The sequence below is a fragment of the Nothoprocta perdicaria genome, unplaced genomic scaffold, assembly GCF_003342845.1.
Source record: "Nothoprocta perdicaria isolate Ctin4 unplaced genomic scaffold, notPer1 scaffold_129, whole genome shotgun sequence".
In the NCBI taxonomy this organism is placed as follows: Eukaryota; Metazoa; Chordata; class Aves; order Tinamiformes; family Tinamidae; genus Nothoprocta; species Nothoprocta perdicaria.
Window position 1 is genome coordinate 130,548 of NW_020454416.1, and position 21,504 is coordinate 152,051.

A 21,504-nucleotide genomic window follows, 5' to 3' on the forward strand; every position below is an offset into this window, starting at 1 on the left:
AAAGAATACAAAACACTGTTTCCAAGCTTTGGAAAGTTACATGTGTGCGCGCTATTCTTTCCCTCTGGAACTAGATAAACAGTCCTTCTAATTGCAAGTGGTTAGATAGCTATTTCGAGCTTTGTTGTTGGGAGCTGTCAGGGAAGGCGGTTGCTAGCAACAGCGGGGCGAGCGCGCTCCGACACGCAGGAGCTGCAGAAGGTTCCAAAACCCCAACGGCCGAGAGCAGCCCAAGTGTCTCCCTGGCTACTGCTCGCACAGCTGGCACAGCCACCAGGCACGCACGCACTGGCTGCACGGGGATGTCGCGGGCATCGAGCGAGTCCCCACGTGCCGGTCCGGGGCAGGAAGGAAGGAAGCCTCTCCACGCGTGCTGCACTGCAGCAGGGAAGGAAGGATGGAGGGAGGAAGGGAAGGCTGCTGCACGTCCAGTCGCTGGCATCCTGAGCTACACAGCACTCCCAGCACGGAGTGAGGCGTGCGTGGGAGCCCAGCATGTGCAGCCCCACAGCTTGGATGCTTTGCAGAGTCATTCAAGGCTTTGTAAGAGGCAGATGGCTACAAAGGAGGGGGGGGGAAGGAGAGGGAAGGTCACAGACACGATGCTTTCCAGTGCCTGAGGTTTCTTTATGAGGGACACCAGCGCACATAATGCCTTGACTTTAGCTTTCAGCGGGGATCCATTCCCAGCTGTGCTACCAGCATGCATCCTCAGTGAGCCACTTTGAATCAGTTTGTAAACTGAGCATAATACCTGAAACCCCAAGCAGAGGTATTTCTGAAGTACTCAGAGGTTACGGAAGTGGTATTATCTTCAACAGTGTACACGTCTGACAGGGATTCTTCCCTGAAGAACTGAAAGCCTGGTTTGAGACTCAATGCAACAGGGCAGCAAAAAACAAAGGAGAGGGCAAGGGCCAAAGCCATGCAGGAAAGGTTGCACGAGTTACCCCATGCAGGAGCTCTTCTTCCACATGCTCATCCCTGTCCTTCCCTGCCCAGAAACACCTTTGTCCTTTCCAGCAGTTTTTAAGCTGAAGCACTGCCCACATCTACACTTGCAGCCAGACAGATGTCAGTGTTGACTCAAGGAACGTGTTATGAAACTCCTGAAGCAGGCAGTGAGCCTTCAACAGTGCAGGCAGGACTATAGCAGGAACTCTTAAAAAGGGTATTCAAAATACACCTTCTGTCTTTACAAAACCTGTGTTTAGAACTGCTGAACATGAAAGGGTCTTTTTGTTGAGCTGCTGCATGACAGAGTCAACTCCTCACCCGTGACAGGGCTCAGCAGCATCAGGGCAATGCAGCTAAGTAAGCACGTGCAAGTTGATCCCGGTGGGAGGAAGAGGGGAAGCCGTGGAGTGAGCATGACCATCACATGGTGGAAGCCACGGAAGCTGAAAGGATGGGAGCTCCCGCCAAAGCCAGAGGGCTCCTTCTGCAGGGCAGGATTTCACAGGAGAAAGGAAAGAGCAGGTGGCTGGCACCAGTTCAGGAGCAAATGCAGAGGCGGCGGCTTCCATTCCTGTGGAGGCTCGTTCGTATCCTTACCAAACGGCATTGTGAAACACTCCCGCAGTTGGGCACGAATGACATCAGCCTCAAACTCGTGCACGGCCAAGTCAGAAGCTTCCTGAAAGGTTCGGCCTGCCCATTGTACCCGAAGCCAACAAAGCCTCTCCCGCGCTTTGCAGCAAATAAGGAAAAAGCCTTTCCACAACAGCATGAGGCAAAATATACTCTACCGGGAACCCTTGCAAAGCTGCTTTAAACTGGGCAAAAGACTCCCTTCCTAAAGATGTACGAATCAAGGCTACAGCAGTCAATTCAATTCTACCCGAAAAGCTGAAGCCTCCACATTTATCCCCCTGGGATTCTGCAAGAGTTAAGCAAACCCTAAGCGCAACGTGCTATGACATTTCCTTCTACACTTTTGCACTAGTTCATTAAGCATCCTGGAGGAATATAAACATATTCTTATTAAAGTCGTAACACTTTAGGTCACTAAACCCACACTGCACTTTGAATTGCTGTATTTGTTGAAGATGCAAACAACATAATTATTATTAAAAATACCAGGAGCAGTAAGCCCTTCTGAAAAAAACAGGGCAGAAATGACTGGAAAGTCACACAGCAACTTACTGGAAGAACTGATAAGAGGATCAATGATAAACACTAAACAACTTCCAAAAGAAATTGCTAAGCACAAAAAACGAAAATGAAAGAAACCTTTACATAGCATCATTTTCACTCTCAGAACAAAAGGCTAATGAAGGAATCACCCACTAAGGTGCAGTCTTCCCTCAACCTGATCCCCTCATCCTGAAGAAGTTCAGCAGACTAATGCTCCTTTACAGTTACATTTACCATACCTCATTTCTCCACTCACCGGAAAAAAAAAAAAAAAAAAACCTCTATTTTGCACTATTTATTAGTTCCCCTTATACCTCACAGCTCCTGATGTCTTATGCACTATTTTTAAGGGAAGTCCAACCAACAACGGAGAAAGGCCAGCCTGCTGCCACCAGGCTGACATTCAGTACACACTCCTTTGTAAAAACATTTGAGGTCTCCAAACCAAGCCAGGCAGGAAAGCACATTGCTAGCTGCAACGCCAAAGACAAATCCAGTTTGCAGAAAGCTACAGAAAGAACTTGCTTGACAGCAAACTTCATCTTACTGCATTACCTATCACTTAAGTAACACTTTATAAAGTTTAACCTAATATATTAGCACTCATACACCACATGTAATGAGCAGTATTCGCTATTTTTAATAGGTAAATTAAAAATGGACAAAGTGACTTGGTTTGCAACAGGTAGCTAACGCCCCGTTGCATCCATTTCATGCACATAGATTGTACAGAGTGTGCTTGCACAAGGACAGAAATTACTCTTAGCCCTATATCCCTGATGGGGACAAAGGCTTGTTACAGATCTGAAAATCTTTTTCTGGCTCTTAGCAGGGTTGTCACCCATGAGGCGTAACTGAAAGGGGAGCTTGGGTTGTCGTCGGGCCCAGACACAGACACAGCAAATCAGGAACATGAGGTAGAGCCAGCAAACGAGGCCGTGCTCTTAATTTTGCCTAGGGACTAGGTAACTGTGCTAAAGAACCTCATCAAATCCCTACTGACGCACAATTACAAGTTAAAATGAACAAAGAAGAAAAGGAATCTACGTAGAGCTATAACTAGTTAGTTTTGATAGGCATTTTCATCTAGGGAAGAACCCTTTGAAATCAGAGAAACAAAAAGGGAAGGGGAGCTCTTAAATACTGCAAGACAGCGCTTCTGGCCATCCTCATGATATATGATCGTGACATATGACATATATGTATATTCCTTCAGTCTTCACAACATCCTTCCCAACCACTGCCCCTTGCGAAAAGGAAATTTTCTTTTCCCCAACTGCAGCACCAGAAAAGCGGCAGCAGCAGCAGCTTCCAGACGCAGAAGAAACCGATGGGTTTGAGTTGTGCGGTTTCCAAATAAGCCTTTTGGTGCGAAACATCCTCCTGCTGGACTAACCACATGTTCCATCTCATCCTCTCTCCACAGGTGCTGCAGCTCCCAAAAATCCCACTCGGGTGGAGGCCACCACTCAGGGCACGTAAGACAAGTGAGCAGACCCACGGCTTCCACACACTGCTCTTGGGAAAGCTCCGGAAGCATCATGGAAAAAGGGGCAACAATATAAGCATAAAGGCTACAAAGGAAAGTCTTGCACATTTTGTTTTTCTCCTTTCCATAAAAAGATGGGTATTTATAGCAGCCTCTTAGAGAAAAGTAAGCCTTGAGAGCTGTGTGTGAGGAATGCTAAGTCACAGCGTAACTTAAAAAGAAAAGCAACAATCACAGCAAGAACTGTGATGAAATTCATCTATGACAGCAGATTATGTCAGTGCTGTTCTAAATCTTCTGCTCCTCAGTTTATGATTTAGATGTTACATTTTCTTCCTTGCTTACAATCCAAACAGTCAACATGAAGGATTGCCTTACTCATGAAATCTGCCGAGTCAGAGCCACCAAAGCACTATCAGTGACAGAACAAAGAAAACAGCAGAAGAAAATTCACACCCACTCTCAATCGTAGCTACCTACAGGTAAGAGCATCAGGAAAAGCTGCAGACAAAAGAAGAGCACCTACATTTACACAGTTCCTGCATATGGCAGGTTAAGCTTGTAATACTGAAATCATTTCTGAGCTTTTTTTTTTTTTTTTTTTTTTTTCAAAATTGTTGAGACTGCCAAAGTGGGGGGAAAGATTTTTTTTTTTTTTTTTTTTTTTTCCTAAGCCAACAAGGTTTCCACGCTCTCGTGGGCACCTTCGAGCCCACATCCTGGAGGATGTAAACGGGCTGATCCCGGAGTTTGCACAAAGCCCCACACCAGCAACCAGGCAAGGAGAGGGATCTCCCTCCAAAAGCGGTTTCAGGAGCCTCGGGATGAAGAATTTGTCACTTCACCTCTGCAGTTTTTCAGATGCCTGAAGATGCCTTTGCCAACCTCCTGGCATCTTAAGGAGCAGCATTCACAAACTGCTGCTGCGAGAAGTTAGCGTAAGCACAGATTTCCATTTGTAGCTCTCTGTTAGGAGGGGTACTTCTCTTGTCTGGCAAACACTAGCCCTGGTACGATTACAATCCACCTGTGCACGTACATATGGTGGAGAAGCTGCTTCCCCTTGCAGAGGGCTCCATGTACCTAGGTGCAGTGCAGCTGCTCCCAAGCCAGTTGGAGTCAGCAGCCCCCTCTTCATAGGGAAGAGCATCAGCTGCTCTGCAGCAACCCTGGGGAAACCCGATCCCTCAAAGGGTCCGTGTCCCCCTTGCAGCTGGGCTCGGGGCTCCCACAAAGTGTGGCCCCCGCTCCACGCCGGGCAGCTGCAGCCCCTGACATGCAGCCCCTTCCTTATTCCTGCCACTTGTTCTGTGGAGAGTGCAGCTTCTCTTCAACTTCTTCCCCCTTTCCTAGAAGGGAAGCTAGTCCCTAGAAGCATGAATTGGTTAGAGGAGCCTATTTCCATCACAATACAGAGACTTTTCTTGTTTTTAAAGAAAACAAATGAGTGCTCCCCACGGCCCTCCACAAACCCTAAAACTGTAAGCACCTCTCCCAACTGCTTTCATCTTCATATTCCAGTGCTTTCAGTGAAATTAAGGCCATCACACGCTTTCAGCCACAGCAAAGCTGGTGTGCTCCCCTCTACACAAGTATTTCTTGCACTAATTGTCTCTTTTTGTTTAGAAAGGAGAGGGAGATGCTCTTGGCAGAGCACATTTTCTTTGAAGCCACAGCCGCAGGCAACACTTGTGATCACCAAGCAGCTGTAGTTTATCCCAACTATATACTACACCTGTACCGTATGTGTATATACACTTACACGACTACATACACCACAGGTAAGAACCATTTTAAATACCAGAAGACTCTCACAACAAGTAGTTTACTTGAATGTACTTCTACAAAGATGCTCCATCACTTTCACCAAACAAAGCACCACCCCACAAACAGATTAAATTACGAAGGCTACAGATTATTCATAATGTCTTTGCAGTCATGACGCAACTGTAAATAACCCTCCTCTGTTTAAGTTCTCAAATGAAAACAGTGATTTTGCTTTCAAGAAGCTCTTGTAAGATCATCAAGGACTTGATGTTTTTCATCTCTAAAAATTAAATGTTTGCTATTAAGCAACTATGTGTGTAACTTTTTTGTGTGTGCGTTTCAGTAGCTAGCTACTTGTGAGGCTAAACTGTATACACTGTAAACACTATTTTAAGGACATCTAAAAGGATGAGAAACCTGTTTTTTAAAAGGTTTCAAATGGAAATATTGTAATTTAAAGAAGTAACTGTAACAGCGGAAGCTTTTATTCTTAATAGTAGAAACAGCTAATCTAAAACAGCAGACATGATAGATTTATCCCAATTAAGTTGAAAATTAGCAGTTGAGGTTAGTAAAATGAAGAAAGCGCCTATCACTACATCGCTTGAAACTACTATTCAATACACACATCAGAGAAGCTCTGGTTATGAAAAGCTAATTCCCCTGCCTTCGCTTAAGATGCGAGGCCCAAGACAGTTTTCCAGCAACTGTATTTAATAATAGCACGGGGCTGCCGCAGAACAGCTAAGCTGACACATGACATCATCCCACGCACACACAGCGGGAACTTCACAGATTCTCTTTATTAGAAAAGAGAGAGTCCTATTCCCTCTTCCCCCACTTTTTAAAAATCATCTTTAAAGCAAGATATACTGCAGGAGTCCAGTCTGAATGCCAAGTATTAATTTGGGGGTTATTTCTACATCTGTCGAGATTTTTTGGTTTTTTTTTTAAATTTGCCTGTAGGATATACACAATCTCAAATCAATGACTCTTCCCCCAAAGTGACACCTAAGTCATCTGTGCTTCAGAATTCAGATTTAGATGAAATTCTGCATCTACAGGTGAGAGAATACAGGTGAATTATACAAATAAAGGAATACGGAGTGATTAGGAGTGATTAAACCAGCTCAAACCTTTCAGAAAGACTCCTATAAATAACACTAAGTAAAACACTTCACAGAGTAACTTAGTTCAACCCTAAAGCAGCTTCTGCCTAAACGGATGATATTGTTGAGAACTGCCAGCGTGCGAGCGCAGAGGATTAGACACTGAAGAGATCCAACTTTCTTCCAGAGCGAATTCCCAGCTTCCCAGTGCAACCTCATATCAGATCTCCATACCAGCACCGTGGCAGAAGCTACAGGGAGAAACCCGTGTTCTTACCCTTTCTCACCCACTCGGCGAAGCGGTTCAGTGTTGTGCAGGCTGGTGCCACGCAGAGAATTCACAACAGGAAAGGCAGCGCTGCTGCAGGACGTTGCAGTTGCTGCTGTCAGTTCTGGGTGCCGTTCGCCCCGGCCTGCCCGGCGGCGGGACGCAGAAGCAGCACCGGCCTCCTGCCAAACACAGCGGTGATTCTGCAGGGACGCCGAGCTCCGGCCCCACTAGCTCTTTCCTCGCTTGTTTGCCATCCAGCTTTAGTCACAGGCAATGCAGCACCCATCGCAGCAGCAGTTTATGCCCTGGGAAAACTCCCAACGCCTGCTGAGCTATTCCCAGGGGAAGGTGTAGCCTTATCCGGAGATACCAACTAGCCGTGCACAACCAAAATAGCTGTTTTTTATCTCCATTTTTAACAGGGAAATCTCGAATCCTTTAAATCTGTTTTATTATGCATTAAGCAATTTCTTTTGACTGGATAGCTCACTGAACGTATCAAAAATAGGCAAATAGGTTTGTCAGGAAAGCAAAGGTTTAAGAATCTCTATTACAGTCGTCACAAAGAAACAGCAAAACATTCACTAAGTTTTCTGCATTCGAAGTCTGACTTCTCCCCTTTGCACGGGCTCAACATGTCCTGCCAATTCATCAGCTCCCAAAAATAAACCAGTTGAGTAACTGAAGATGTCAATAGCTTTTCACATTCCCTCCACACATCCCAACCGCAGGCCTTGGAGGGCTCCTTACCAACAGCGAGGCAGTCTGCACTGACTCCAGAGCACTTTCCCTGGCAAATTCTGGCATTTACAGTAGCTCCACTTCAGCTGTCACTTCGCACAGAATTTCCCTCCACCTCCAACCCGCGCGTTGCTCTTGTAAATCAAGCCACTTAGAAGGAACTGTTTTTGTGAAATACCTTTCAGCACAGGGCAGAAGTGACAGGGAGAAGTTAAAATTCCCATCATTTTCAGAGCAAGGAAAAGCAGCACGGCAGCTGACAGGCGTGTGATAACCTGGGAAAGGGGTCCCAGCCACGCTCCAAGGGAGGAAGTTGAACTCTCTGGTTTACTTCATCCCTGGCCTTCCTGGGAAGGCGGCCAAAATTCCACAGTGGAGGTATTCCATGCTTTTGCATTGGTGCTAAACTAGACCAAATCACCTAAGTGCACAGCACCAGGAATCGATATTTTGTTCTCCGTTAACCCAATTCAAGGCTGAATAAGCAGCCTGGCTAGGGATGCTCTATCCTCCTGCTCCACACAGAAATTTGGTGCCCAGTGTCTACAGCAGGATCCAGAAGCCTCAGTTCCACATCTCAGATTCCTGCAACTAACACAGAGAGATTAAACATCCCTCAGGGAATCCTGAAGGCCTGTGGGACAGGAGGTCAGGAAATAGCCAGTCCGAGGGACTCGGTGAGGATGCACATCACAGGCATCTCAAAGAGAAACGTTCTTGCTCTGTCTCAGGTGCCTCTACCTGGTGGAGACTCCCAGCACGCACTCTTCCTTTGCAGGAAGGGACCAGGACCCAGTTCTGAACAACAAAACTGACTCCCCCTCCTCAAACACAGCTGTGACCTCCAGACAGAACGGCAGACATGGGAGATGTGAACTCAGACCCACCTCGTCAGAGGACCAGACTCCAGACACAGGAGATGGGAATTTAGAGCTGTGGGTCCTGCCTTGCCCTGCAGGGACCGTGTCACTGGGCTGTGGGCTGCCTTCAGGGGGGCAGCCCCCCACCTCCTCTCACGCTCTGCCCGGCAGGTTAGGTCACAGCACTGGTCTGGTCTCCCCGCTGGGAGACCTGCGAGATAGGCGCAGAGAATATAAATTGCTTGTCAGCAGTGGCACTGCAAGGAAGGGGAAAAGCTGGAACCAATCTGGCCTCCTGGTCGTCCGCAGCAGACAACGCTTCCTTCCTGCCCTGTGGGTTTGGTTTTTCTTTCTTTTGACTTCTCTTTTAAGGCTGTTTTTCTTTTCCCAGAGTCGTCTAATATTTGCAAATAGAAGTATAATCTCCTGCTAGAGCCAACAAATCCCATCACTGCAAACCAGAGCAGCCTAGTGGCCCTCTGGCTCAGGACAAAGGGCACAACTACCTTTAAATTCTAGGTACATGCTATTTGTTGTCAAGGATTGCTTTAATTTCAGTATGAGCAGCTTGTTGCAGCTACAAACGGATAAAAAGCAAACTTTTTCTCCCGCCACAGAAATATTAACATGGGACTAATGTCCAAGTCTGAAACTGTAAAACCTATATTAGAAGAACGGAAAACCATGAAAGAACCATTTTGCATCAGAAGTTTGAAATGAAGGGTAAATCCCCTATGAAAGGGCTCATAAAACATTTCAGCACCTTTCACCAGTTAAATAGGAGCTCAAGAATAAGATTTACTTAAGATTTTTAAAGGCAAAACAATATTTTGGGTATTTTAACCCAATAAACACATTAGGAAACACCCCTCCCTTCAATTTCCTGCAGACAGACCTCCTTAAGAAGTGCTCGTATAGCCCCGGTACAGCATTGCACCCTTCCCTATCCGATCAGATCCCACAATCTGCCTTTGACAAAAGGGACACCTATAAGTCCTCAAAGGTCTGTATGGAGTCCAAACCTTAGCTCCATATTACTCAAAACGAAACTCTAAACAGCCTCAATAAAACCGTACTAGCTCAAAACCCGGAATTAGGGAAGAAATGATTTAACGCAGGCTTAGCTACACCATGCTATAGAGCAGCTTCATCGCTTTCCAGTAGCTCTCATTATATGAATAGCTACCTTGTGCAGAGCATTTCCAAGCTAATGCAGACCAGGTCAACTCTCACACTTCAGTATCCTCTTTAGTAGATTTCTGCCTAGATTTCTGATGAGCCACTACAGAAACAAGTGGCTTAGCCCAACTTATATTTAAAGTAAACATTTCCCCTCTAAATTCATCGTGTTTTCTGTCTTCCAAATGAAGCAAACCTGAACTTTACTTTCTGAAGAAATCGCTTTTTCTGTGCCTGACACCCATGTGCTGCTGCAAACCACAGCCATCTCAGCTCCATGGCAGACCAAACCAGCTGGCCTACCGGGTTTTCTTGTTTCCTCTTGGCACAGTAGATGGACCAAAGTTAGCTTACAGTTAGGGCCTCTGCTCTAGGGATAGCTTCAATATTGCTATCTTCCATCAGGGAGACATAAAAAATATTAAATATCTGAAGTCCTTGCATTTTGTGCTTGCATAAGCACATGTGTTTGTTTTGGGGTTGCTTTGCAGTCCGGCACTCAGCCTTCCACAAACCCCAACAATAACTCCATAATTCTATAATATCAAATATTGTTCTACAAGAATGGAACAGACTATTGGTTTAGATCTGTCACCGCTGAAAACACCACCTCTGTTTAAAAACAAACGAACAAAAACCCTGAACTCCAAATCTTCGTGACACAAACCCAGCTGCATCGTTACCACGCAAGTGCCAGGCAGACAGGATCTTGTGGGCACGGCTCTGTTTTCAGAGCAAACTTCATATATTAAACGCATTGTCCCTTTAAGCAAATAGCCTCGTACACCCGGTCAGTAATTGTGGTGGTCAAGTATTTGGGCCACTGCCTTTGGTCTCATACTTGCCTAATGACAGCCCTGCCAAAGGGCCTTGTGGAGCAGTCCAGGAGCTCTTTAGAAAGCGGCAGCACAAGCTGAAGTGCAGGGAAGGCCCTGCTGCCCGACAGTCTCCCGCCTCTCCCTGCTTCCCGTTCCAGCGACTGCACCAATACGTGCTTAGGTCACTCCAATTGGAAAAACTGCCTCCCATAACACACATGGACGTGGGCAGACTTGCACTTGAAAATGCCAGGAGAGATCACCTGAATGTAGAAAAAGGACTTTCCAATCAGCAGTTTATTAACAATAATTATTATTTAATAAATATATATGTATAAAAAAAGTTAATTTAGTCATGGGAGAAAACTTCACAGATCGAGGATTCAATCTGTATCTTATTTCTCTTATCCATAGAGGCCATCACATCTTAATTTCCTCTGCAGGTCAAGGTAAGATAACCAGGCTTATTTGTACTGGAAATGAAAAACCTTATTGGAAAAGGCTTTGCTCATTTTAAAAGAATAAATATCAGCACTGATTTAAATTAAACCTGTTGTGAGGCACCCCATTATTCACTGTTTACAGGTGTACAACCTAAGCACATTATCAGGTTTTCCAAGCTTCCTAGGTTTTAATACCTCAATACTTCCTCTGTATTTCCTCTCAAAATCCAATAATCCCCTTGCTACTCCCACAGACAGGCTGCACAACTCATTCGTGCTATGGTAAAATAGTTTCCAAGTAAATGTATACTTTGAATTCAATGTAAATCTAAGTATCTACCATATCTCATAAAGGGTAACATATAGACATAGTCAAAAAAAAAATAAAAATCCTAAGACATTAATTTAACTAGGGATTTGCTAAATCACAAAACTGAGCTCTACCCTAGGGGCAGAATTGCCTAGAGGGGTCAGAATGCTCCTGGACTCAGACTTTTCTCTTTGCACCAGGAATTTGGCAGGGCTGGGATTGTGTTCTGAAATGGTTAAAAAAAAGTTTGAAACAGGAAAATACTTTATGAAATTCTTCCCTCCCCTAGTGCAGTAATTTCCCACAAACACAGCAAACTCTCCTTTCAGGAAGTGCTTGAAAGGAGGAACAATATGCTGTGGAGGAAGGAGTAAAGCCTGAAAATAAAGATAGTCTAATGGCAAACGATGAGGTAAGACTCTGGAAACGGTCCATAAGCATTTTTAACATATGGCACTTCATTTTAACTTATTTTCCAATGGTCTAAAGGTGCTAATTCACAGTCAAGAACCTGGACCATTAAATGCACTGGGAAACGGCATGGGATAGCTGCCTTGCACTGCCATACAAGTCTGAATAACCACGCAATTTAGGACAGATTACAAATAGGACATAATAGGTTCAGGCACCCTGAAGGGGAAGCTCAAGGAGATAGAGACGTGCACAGGGTCAGCAGATACTCGTGTGCACATCCATGCAGCCCTAAGTTGCATTTCAAACCACATATCTACTCAGCTACCTGGCAACCAAACAGACCCCATCAGCTATTCCCTAACAAGGCAGCCTGGAGAGCTCCTCAGAGCTCAGGAACTGGTTTTCATGGGGGAAGATAATATACAGCAAAGAAGGAATGAAACCGGAATACTGCCATGATTCCACTTGCTATCTCTGTATGTCCCAACACTGAATATCAGGGATAAATTTGGTAAAACATACATATGTCAGGATCCTTCTCAGAACCACTTCTCAGTTTGTTGCCTCAGCCATTGGGAGTATTTAAGTTTGTTCCAATCTTCAGCAATAGTTAGGTCAAACTTAATACAGGACAGCTTTGAAATTAACTTTCAAGAACTGAACACTACAAGATAAAGTGCTATTCTATGTTTTGCCCGAGATCCTGCAAAAGGGCTTCATATGGATATGTGTATTTTTAAGCACTAATCACTTTGCAGCTGTCAAAGCAACCATTGGCACTGATGCAATTCAGCAGCATGTAAAAACTCCAGCTGCCTCCATGTTCAAGAAATGGAAACTTCGAAGCACATCCATCCAATTTCCAGACTACACAGAGAATAACTAAGGGATTACACGGATCTAGGCCTGGTGACAAAGTAGCCAGGACTTAAACCAAGAACAACAAAAAGCACAACCATTACCAAAAAAAGCCGGCAGTTTTCGCAAGATTTATCTCAGTCTCCCCATGTGATCACATGCTCCTGAAAACTCAAGGAAAAAAAATATATATATATACACACACACACACACACATATATTTTACCCTAGTGTGAAGAACATAGTTTCCCCCACAGGAATTCACATGCTTTTCATGTGAAGCAGCGTAGCAGGGCTGCAGTGGGGCCCGTCTGGACTTTGTGCAACTCATCGCGAGCGGCCTCATGCAGGAGCGCTGCCATCCCCACACCGGCTGCTGGCCACGCACTCCAAACATCCCGATGGAGACCACGGCCTCCTGTAGGGCCCATATGCACCACACAGCACAGCCAAAGGAGCTCTGGGTTGCAACGCGTGCGTGAGGGAGCTGTGATTCAAAGCAGGAACAACTCCCCTGTGACAGTCGGCTCCGTGCCGCGCTGCGCCGATTACCAGGGGAGGTGCTACGGACCATGTTTCCTTGAATTAGCCGCGCATCCCTCCTATTTACAAATTGCTCGGTGACGAGTCTTCCATTTGGAGCTGACTCACTAGCCGTGGCTTGCCAGTGCCAGAATTTGCTAACTTTGCGGACACGCGTTGCAAAACTCCAGCCACTGCTTGCCTGGTTCCCGCAGGCTTGCTGGAATGAGTGCTCAGAGAAGGGTTTTTTCCTCTCCTTTCATCACCTAGAACAGAACTGACTGCACCGGAGACAATATGCACATTTCTTGTCTTTCATTTTAGCATTAATTGCAATTGAATATGATCCATGCAATGCCTTAAAAAGGCAAGAAGAAAAAAAACTTTTTTTTTTAAATCAGGCAAACAGCAAAAAGTTTATCAGCTTTTATCGCTACTATAAGCGCTTTTTGTATCCTCATTTCATGCTATGATTGGTAAGTCAAAAAAGCAGCAGCTGAACACTGGCCACAGCTCAAGGGAAGACTATACAGGCCTTTTGAGGAGAAACTCATCAAGAGTTGCTAAACATATAGAGAAACCTCACGCAGCTCAGAAAATCCCCAAGCTGAACATGATGAGAAATTTGGAAGCATAATGTAAGCGCGTCCTGGTTTTATACTCTTATTCCCAGTGTCAGCTTAGAGGAGTGCCTGGCAGCTCGCAAGGATAATGTCACCGGAGGGAGGAAAGGCAGCAGAACAGGAAAAAAAAAAAAGACCTTCTGGGGCTCTGGAGCCGCCGCGTGCAGCTGACAGTAAGAGCAAAGAGCACAAAGTGATGCCTGGAAGGAGCGTGGGAGCTCTGGGGAGGCCGCTCGTGCCCGCGCCGCGGCCCTCACCGCTGCTCCCATGTGCCCCGATGGTGTGGGGGTCCTGTCCTGGGCCCCTTGCATGCACGGCACGGCCAGCCCAGCTCCTCCGTGGGCCACAGCTTTACTCACACGCATCAAAGTCATCCGCTCCTTTGTGTGCAAGTCCTAGGAACCCTGACCTGAAACTTGTTGGTATTTTTTTTCTCTCCTGCCAGGTAGGTCATGAAGATTTAACATAAGGAATGAATATACTGCATTACTACCTGCAATAAGTCAAGGACGTAAGCACTTGAAAAGCTCTTTCTAAGCATTATTTCTGTCTTTCCCCAGAAAGTAATTTTGATATATATATTAAAAAAGAAAAAAAAGAGCATGACATAGGTCAGTCAGTCAGGAAGAACAGGACAAAGAAAAATGCATAGGTATGTAGCAACATAGTAATACACAGCTTAAAATATCCTCACTTATTTTGTGTTAAAATCAAATGATGCCACAAGCTTACAGAAGGCTCTGTGAAGGTTAGCTGGTCAAGTGATAGGCCGAGTGTTGCAGCTAATGGGCTTAGAAGAAAACCTGCAAATCTCTATGTTCTTCATCAAGACACCTATAATTTACATAAAGTGTCTGGTTAGCAACCAAAGGAAAGTACAGTGCTAAAATGATAGAATATCTCATTATTACAGTACCTTTCACCAGATGGTTCTCAAAACAAGCCTCACAGCTTCGTTAATTAGGAAATCAGCAACAACGGTCAAAGACAGCATTTTTAGAAAGTTGCCTCTAGCCTTGGAAAGGCCAGTTGCTGAACACCAGATCTGAAATCTTTTGGATCTGTTGTTTAATGAATTCCAGGTATTTCCAAAACAAAAGGAAATTGGTGAAAATTAGAGGTAATAAGCACCTCAAAAAAAAAAAAAAATCTTTGGTACCTTACTTTGCATCCATAAGAACTTATTTTTGATGGTCTTTCCAATGCCTTAACTGGAGGAGTTGCTCACAAAGCATGCCAGTGGCACACTCCCAATGCCGTGCCCTATCCATCAGCCAGCACTGCCTGTGAGTTACATATTCCCTGCTCAGTGATCTTACTAAAAAAGGAGAAAAAAATCTGTAAAGCTGAACACAGGGGGTTCAAAACTCATATCTCGACTAACCTCCCTTTCAACCTGTTATTTTTGGTGGTCTAACACAGAAATTCTCCCTGTTGCTTTCCTGTTTCCAAACAACGCTGCTGAACCGCAGTTGCTCAGTTTAACGGAGTCGATTTTCTCTGCACCACCATGCAAGAAATTAGACCGGAGCGGGAATTGAGAGAAACCTGCAGGACTCTGAGCAAACGCGACTGCTTTCCACTCTCTGCATAAGTACATTGGAACACAAATCCGCAGACTTCTCAGGCCTTCAAAATCTTCTGTGATTTCAGGTAACGCAGGTGGTTTCAGCTGCACGTTGCAAACCTAGAGCTTCTACCACCAGCTTCACTTCTCCTCACCCCTTTTGTAATTTTCGTGTGAAGCCAAAAAGGAACTGGGCAGTCCAATGCAGAACACATTCCCTTTTTAGCATTTGCAATGCAAATCTGCGTTTTGTTCAGCAGCGGGCTCTTGCACAACAGCCCGCATATACGTATCCGTCCCAACAACGCTGCCCTATGCAATCACGCTGTAATTACACACAGTCATAAAGCTGCTGCTGTTGCTGCTTGGAACTGCAGTCTCGCCCTCCAAACAACCTAATATCAGTCTCTGCATTAGGACACTTCTCTCACTCTCTTCCCCTCCCTTGGCTGTGCAGTTTGCTCCAAGACGGGCCCTTCCACGGCGCCCCAAGCATGAGGGCAGGAGGGAATCCGATTATTTTAGGCAGCAGCAAACAAAACCCACGCTGTTTGAGGAGAGCGCCGGGCGGATCTCAATGCCGAGCGCTGCGGTCCTGCACGCCGCGACCGCGCGAGGCTTTACGAGCCGAAAGGCACCTCGCAGTGCCCATTAAAGCCCCAGATATTATATAAGGGGCAGCGAGCCGCGCGTGGGTGCGTTGCCAGCGTGCCCTGCTGGCGGCCGCTCCCACGGGGGTGTCACGAGCGCGGGGCCCGCGGCGGGAAGCGCCGGGGGATCGCGCCGCGCTGCAGCAAACGCCGCGCAAACCCTCGCACAGGCTGCGGCTCCCGCCTTGCTCCGCGAGCCCCGGCTCCGCAGAAACACGGCCGAGGGATGGGAATTAAAAAATAAATTAAAAAAAATAAAAAATAAAATAAAAAATAAAATAAAATAAAATAAAAAATACATTTTAAAAAAGAGAAGAGGAAGACGAGCAAACCTCGCGCACGCATAGAGCCCGCGACGGGCAGCGCGCCCCCGCGCCAGCCTCAAGGCGCCCGCCGAGCCTCCCCTGCACCCCCAAACAAAGCGCTCACAGTCCCCCAACGCCTTTTCCCCCCAGGATTCCTCCCCCCCACACACACACCGCCAAAATGGCAGGAAAACGGAAGCAAATCGAGCGAAAAAAATATTTAAACTGCGGGAAGCAAATGGGGGGGGGCGCGGAGGGTTGCTCACCTGGAGGTGCGGAGGCGACGCGGCAGCGAGCAGAGCAGGAGGGAAACAGGAAGAAAAAAAATCCGGGGGGAGGAAAAAAAAAAGAAAAGAAAAAGAAAAAAACTTTGTTTCTTTCTCTCCGGGACTCAGGGAAAGCGTCACTTCCTAGTGCGGTAAGCGGGGAGGCTCCCGGGCGCGGGCTCCTCGGCTGCTCCTCCTCCTCCGCCTTCCTCCTCCGCCCCCCGCCGCCGCTCCCGGCCCCTCGCGCGGGCTCCCCCGCTCCCGGGATTTTTTTGTTTTGTTTTGTTTTTTAAAGCAGCCACTTGTGGCACAGGGAAGCACGCTTTCCGTCCCCTCCTCTTTATCCTATTTTTTTTTTTCTTTTTCCCCCTTCACCACAGATCCTTTAGGGTGAGAGCGGGAAACCAGGGGAGCCTTTCGTACCTAGTGCAAGCCCTCAGACGGCATCTGGTGGCTGTTCCACCAAACGCCTGAATTTGATTGACTTTATTTATTTTTCTTTTCCGGAGGAAAACCCCTTCTTTCAAAGCTGAAGGAATACTGCTGAGGTTTCCGAACGTGCTGCAATGCGGACTCCTCTCGCTGGGGCTGAGACGGGAAAGGGCAGAGCGGGCGGACACTGAGGCCCTTCCCAGCCCTTCCCAGCAAAACTTCCTGCTGGAACACGGCGCTTAGGGGCTGTCACGGCCCGGCACCCTCACCCAGGACTGCAAGCCAGGCGGCTCCACGCGAGGGCTGTGCGGCTCAGTGCCCTTCGGAGCAGGAAGCAACGTGGCTCCCGGCAGAGCGCTGCCTGCGGCGGCTCCCACGCTGTGTCCTCTGTCCGGCACTTTTTCCCAGAGTTCTGGCAGCCAGAACACGTGGAAGCAGGAGCCCAAGGAAGGGCCTGGCCGGGCCTCCAAAGCACCCCTGGCAGGGGTTCAGGACAAGCAGTCCCAGTTAGTGCACTGGCCTCTTCCTGCCACGGTGCAGAGAGGGACAGGGACAGACAGAGGTGACGAGTAAAACAGCAGCCACAGGTACCTCTGATAACATTTCTTAACAAGAAGCTGTTTCCTGCGCCAAAGCAAAGGCTAAAACCCTGAACTTCGTGACATGGCAAGGGAAGAGTCGGATTCCCTTCAGGGAAGCCAGGGCAGCAGCTGTAATTTCTTGAGTCAGCACCGCATTACTGCATTTCCTCTCCGAAAATAAAGCAGCCTTTTGCTTTTGTTTTGCTGCAGCTGTTTTTTTGTGTCTTTCACAACCAAATGCAACATTTGATGCAACATCAAATATCCTATTGAGCCAAAGAAGGCTCTTTGATACTACCATTAATATCTCTACAGGCTTTACCTGAACAGATGGAAACAGTAGGTGGGAAGGAACACTCACAGCTGCTCACAAGTTACCTAATATGTAAACAAATATAAGTAATTGAAAATAGGATGACTAAGACAGACATTCAAGGGATACGATGCATTTTGTTTAATTTGTCCTATTTAATAATTGGAAAAAAAAAGACAAATTCTTTAATCTGGACTTTTTCCTTCTCCATTACAAGATGTAAGGCAAGTGGTGTTTTCCATGAAGCACATTAGCTGTTGCTAAGGTTCAAACTGCTTATCTCAACTTCTACTGGGGGAAAATATATATATATATACACCCATCAGTATGCTATGCCTGTAAATCATGTTGTAGCAGCAGTAAGGTGTAGCCTGACCAAATGTGTGTTGTACTTCATCTGTCTAAAACTTGCAAGGTGAAATGATGAGCAGAGCCCCGTGTTTCACAACATGTACCTGTAGCAGACAAGGAGTGAAATCGGGCTACAGATGCTCACCCTGTGGGGACCAGGAAGCGCATTTCCTACCCATGTCGTGGGAAAACGTGACCATTGGCAAATTTTGACGATACTTTGTGTCCTGCATAATGCAAGAGGAAGGCTGCTAGGAATCCATTCTTTCCTCTTCCAAAGACAACACAGTAAACTTTCAAGCTCAAAGCTGAAAAACACCATAGGATGCAAAATCTTTAGGAAAAGATGATGCTTCTTCCTAGACATAGGAACTAGACATAGGAAAAAAAACTGCAGGCACACAAGTCAGTTTAAAGATCTGAAATAGAAGAAGCTTACTTCAAAGACCTCACAACATGAGGAATATTTGTACAACTATATATATTGATGTTTGTCTTAGCCAGAACTGCCTTATGAAACACTTTGTAAAGATTTTGCTGTTACGCATTTTTCTATTATTTCTCTAATCCTCATATTACACAACCCTTGTAACATCTTCTCCAGACTAGCTCTAATAGTTTTCTTCCTTACCATAACAGCTTTTGCTTTATTTTGCTTAATTTTGCTTATGCCTTTCTTTCTTTTTCTTCAAGATATATGGAGCCTCCATTCAAGCTGTGCTTCCAAACACAATCCGATATGCATATACACCCTGTTACTACATTCAAGCTAATAAGATTTCCTGGATATGATCATATAAAATCTTTAAACTTCCCTGGCTTATATAGACACACCTTGTACTGTAACAACATCACCTCTTATCACTAATAAACTAGATTGAGCTGAGTCACAATTTGGGTTAAAGACTTGTACTTGTGCTTTGCAAACCTGGGACCTGCTTTCAATAGGTGGCACTCTTTCCAGCAAATCCAAGCAGAGGCAAGTCCCTTCTAGCATGAATGATCAAGAAGCATTCCCTTTAAATCACTAAACTCAAACAAGAAGAGGTTTAATGAAAGGATAGTAAAATGCTTGGAAAAAAATACAAAATACGAGTGATTGCCCTCTAGCTCAGGTAGGCTGGTTCTTAGTTTTGAGGGTGTGAGTTTAAAAGAGTCTCAGCATAGACACGAAAACAAATATCTTGGTCAGCATTATTCAGCTACCATTTACCAGAGAAAATGCTCATAAAATAGTGGTTTCAAACAAGATGAATTAATCCTTATTATAGAGAAAGCTGAATTTCCCCAGTATAAATACCTTTCTCCTATCTTTGTCAGAAATAAAACCAACCACTCAAGAGGTTACATTTGAAATTGTCTACAGTACAACCTTTCTTTGGAAACTTGATGTAGTCAGATAGACCACATGTTTAGATGTTTTGATTTTTTTAAAAGCATTGGCAAAAAAAAAGTCTTGCATTTTACTCTTCATATCTCAGAGTTTAAAATTAAAACATTAAGCTTGCTTTGCTAACTTGAACTGGAATCAACTTCTTCGATCAGTTTATGGAAATACGTGTTTATTTATAGAGAATATATACACATACATTAGAAATGTCATGAACTGGCTCCTTTCAGAACCATGATGAGACCTTGAGACCTTGTTACATAACAGAAAGGGAGGGACACAGTGGTTTAGAGAAGAAACCACATTTTTTAAAAAATCACAGTGTTTAAACACTACTGAAAAAATCAGAACCCATCAGGAAAAAGATACTTTAAGACCTTAGGCGGTACACAATTATGTAGCATACTGGAAATCAGAACCATGGGGGATTTCTTTCTAATTTTGAGAGCTTGTGTAGCCTTGAACACACTTTGCGGTTCTTTCTACATTTCCTATCACTTTTCCCAGAATCCTGTTTTTTATTTGTTTGTTTTGCAAATAATAATTTGTGATAATATTATTCACTATTTACAATTGAGGAAAAAAAACCAACATTTGGAGAAATCAAGTAATTTGCTGAAGGCCACACAGGGGGTCAAATAGCTGAGCTTGGATTAGGTCCGAACACTCAAGTCCATATGTAAATTCATCTGTCAAGTTTGGCTTTTACTGTATTCCAGGAGCTCAGCCTACAAATTCTACTAGAACACAGTATGTCCTCTCACCCGAGGGCCACTAATCTATGTGGGTAGCTACAGGACACCAAATATTTCCTTTTGCTCAACCTGACTGAACATCAGCATGGATCCTTCTAAAAATTAGGTCCAAGTTGCCTTAAGCAGGATGATTTATAAAATGAAGACATCTGAAATAACTTAAAAAAAAAAAAAAAAAAAAAAAAACCCTTTCATTGTTACTTACATGGATATAGCATAGATGATATTTCTTACTATATGAGAGCAAATGTCAGGACAGGAAATAATGAGTATACCCAGCATTCTGAAAATATAAAGCACTAGACATTTATTAACTCTGTGAACTATTATTATATAGGCATACCTTGGAAAAAGTATGTGGATTAGAAGCTCTCCACCAGATCAGGAAAACTCCAAACAGTAGAATTAATATTAGAGGAAAAAAAAAAAAAAAAGGAGGAAAAAACTGTGAAAGAAAATCAAGAACTGGAGAGCAGAATTCAAGATAGCAACAACTGCATCTTGCATGCAGTTGGATTTGTTTTATACATATATATGTATACATATATGTATAAATTCTATATATAATTGCTCAAACCTTGGGGATTTGAAATTTGTTGAAGTGCTTTCAAAACCCCTTACGTAGCTACAGTCTCCAGCTTGATGTTGGTTTCTCAGTGAACGCTGAGGGTCAGAGGCAGCAGGGCCCAGGGCCAGGCAATGCGGCTGCACCTCGGTGCCAGGCCCGGAACAAGAGTCACAGCTCAAAGAGGCTCCCAGACAAACGCAGCAGATGCTCTCAGAAGGTCGGTTTTGGAGGTAGATTCCACTGAGGCATCTCCTCCCCTTTATTCCCAAGGCCACCAGCTGTACCATGTTTAATATGGCCCTGAACCCAGGGAACACAACTCTCCGAGGCAGGAAGGATGAGCTTAGGCCCCCAACAACAACAAACCCACAACAAGAAACAGTGAGAGCAGCCAGTACACAGCAATAGTCACAGCTCAACTGAATTCAGTGTAGTAGCTAAGGTATAAATACAGGAATTTAATTAGCTGGAATAGTTTTTCTTTCTTTATATATAACATGCACCTTCCATGACAGCAGGGATTTTTAGGGACGATAATCTATCTTGTTTCTTTAACAGTCTGAGTAGACAAATTTATTATTGAAACATGTAATAGTTATGATTAGTATCTTTTAATACCCTGTTGTGCTTTGGTTTAACTTGCTTTTCTCCTTCACGTACATTACACTCCTCACACACACACCAATATTAAGGCAGAGCTCTTTGTATCTCCTTTCTTTCATATGGAAAATGAAATCAACATTCAAGACTGATCATCACTATTGCAGGAAAAGGGCCGTCTATACT

At 44.9% G+C, this 21,504-nt stretch overlaps 1 protein-coding gene across 1 annotated transcript in view; it reads right to left on the minus strand.

The window, feature by feature from the left end:
• The window catches only part of ELMSAN1 (ELM2 and Myb/SANT domain containing 1), a 47,119-nt gene that overhangs the window by 24,526 nt on the left and 1,089 nt on the right, over positions 1-21,504 (minus strand). The gene's annotated exons all lie outside the window — the stretch shown is intronic.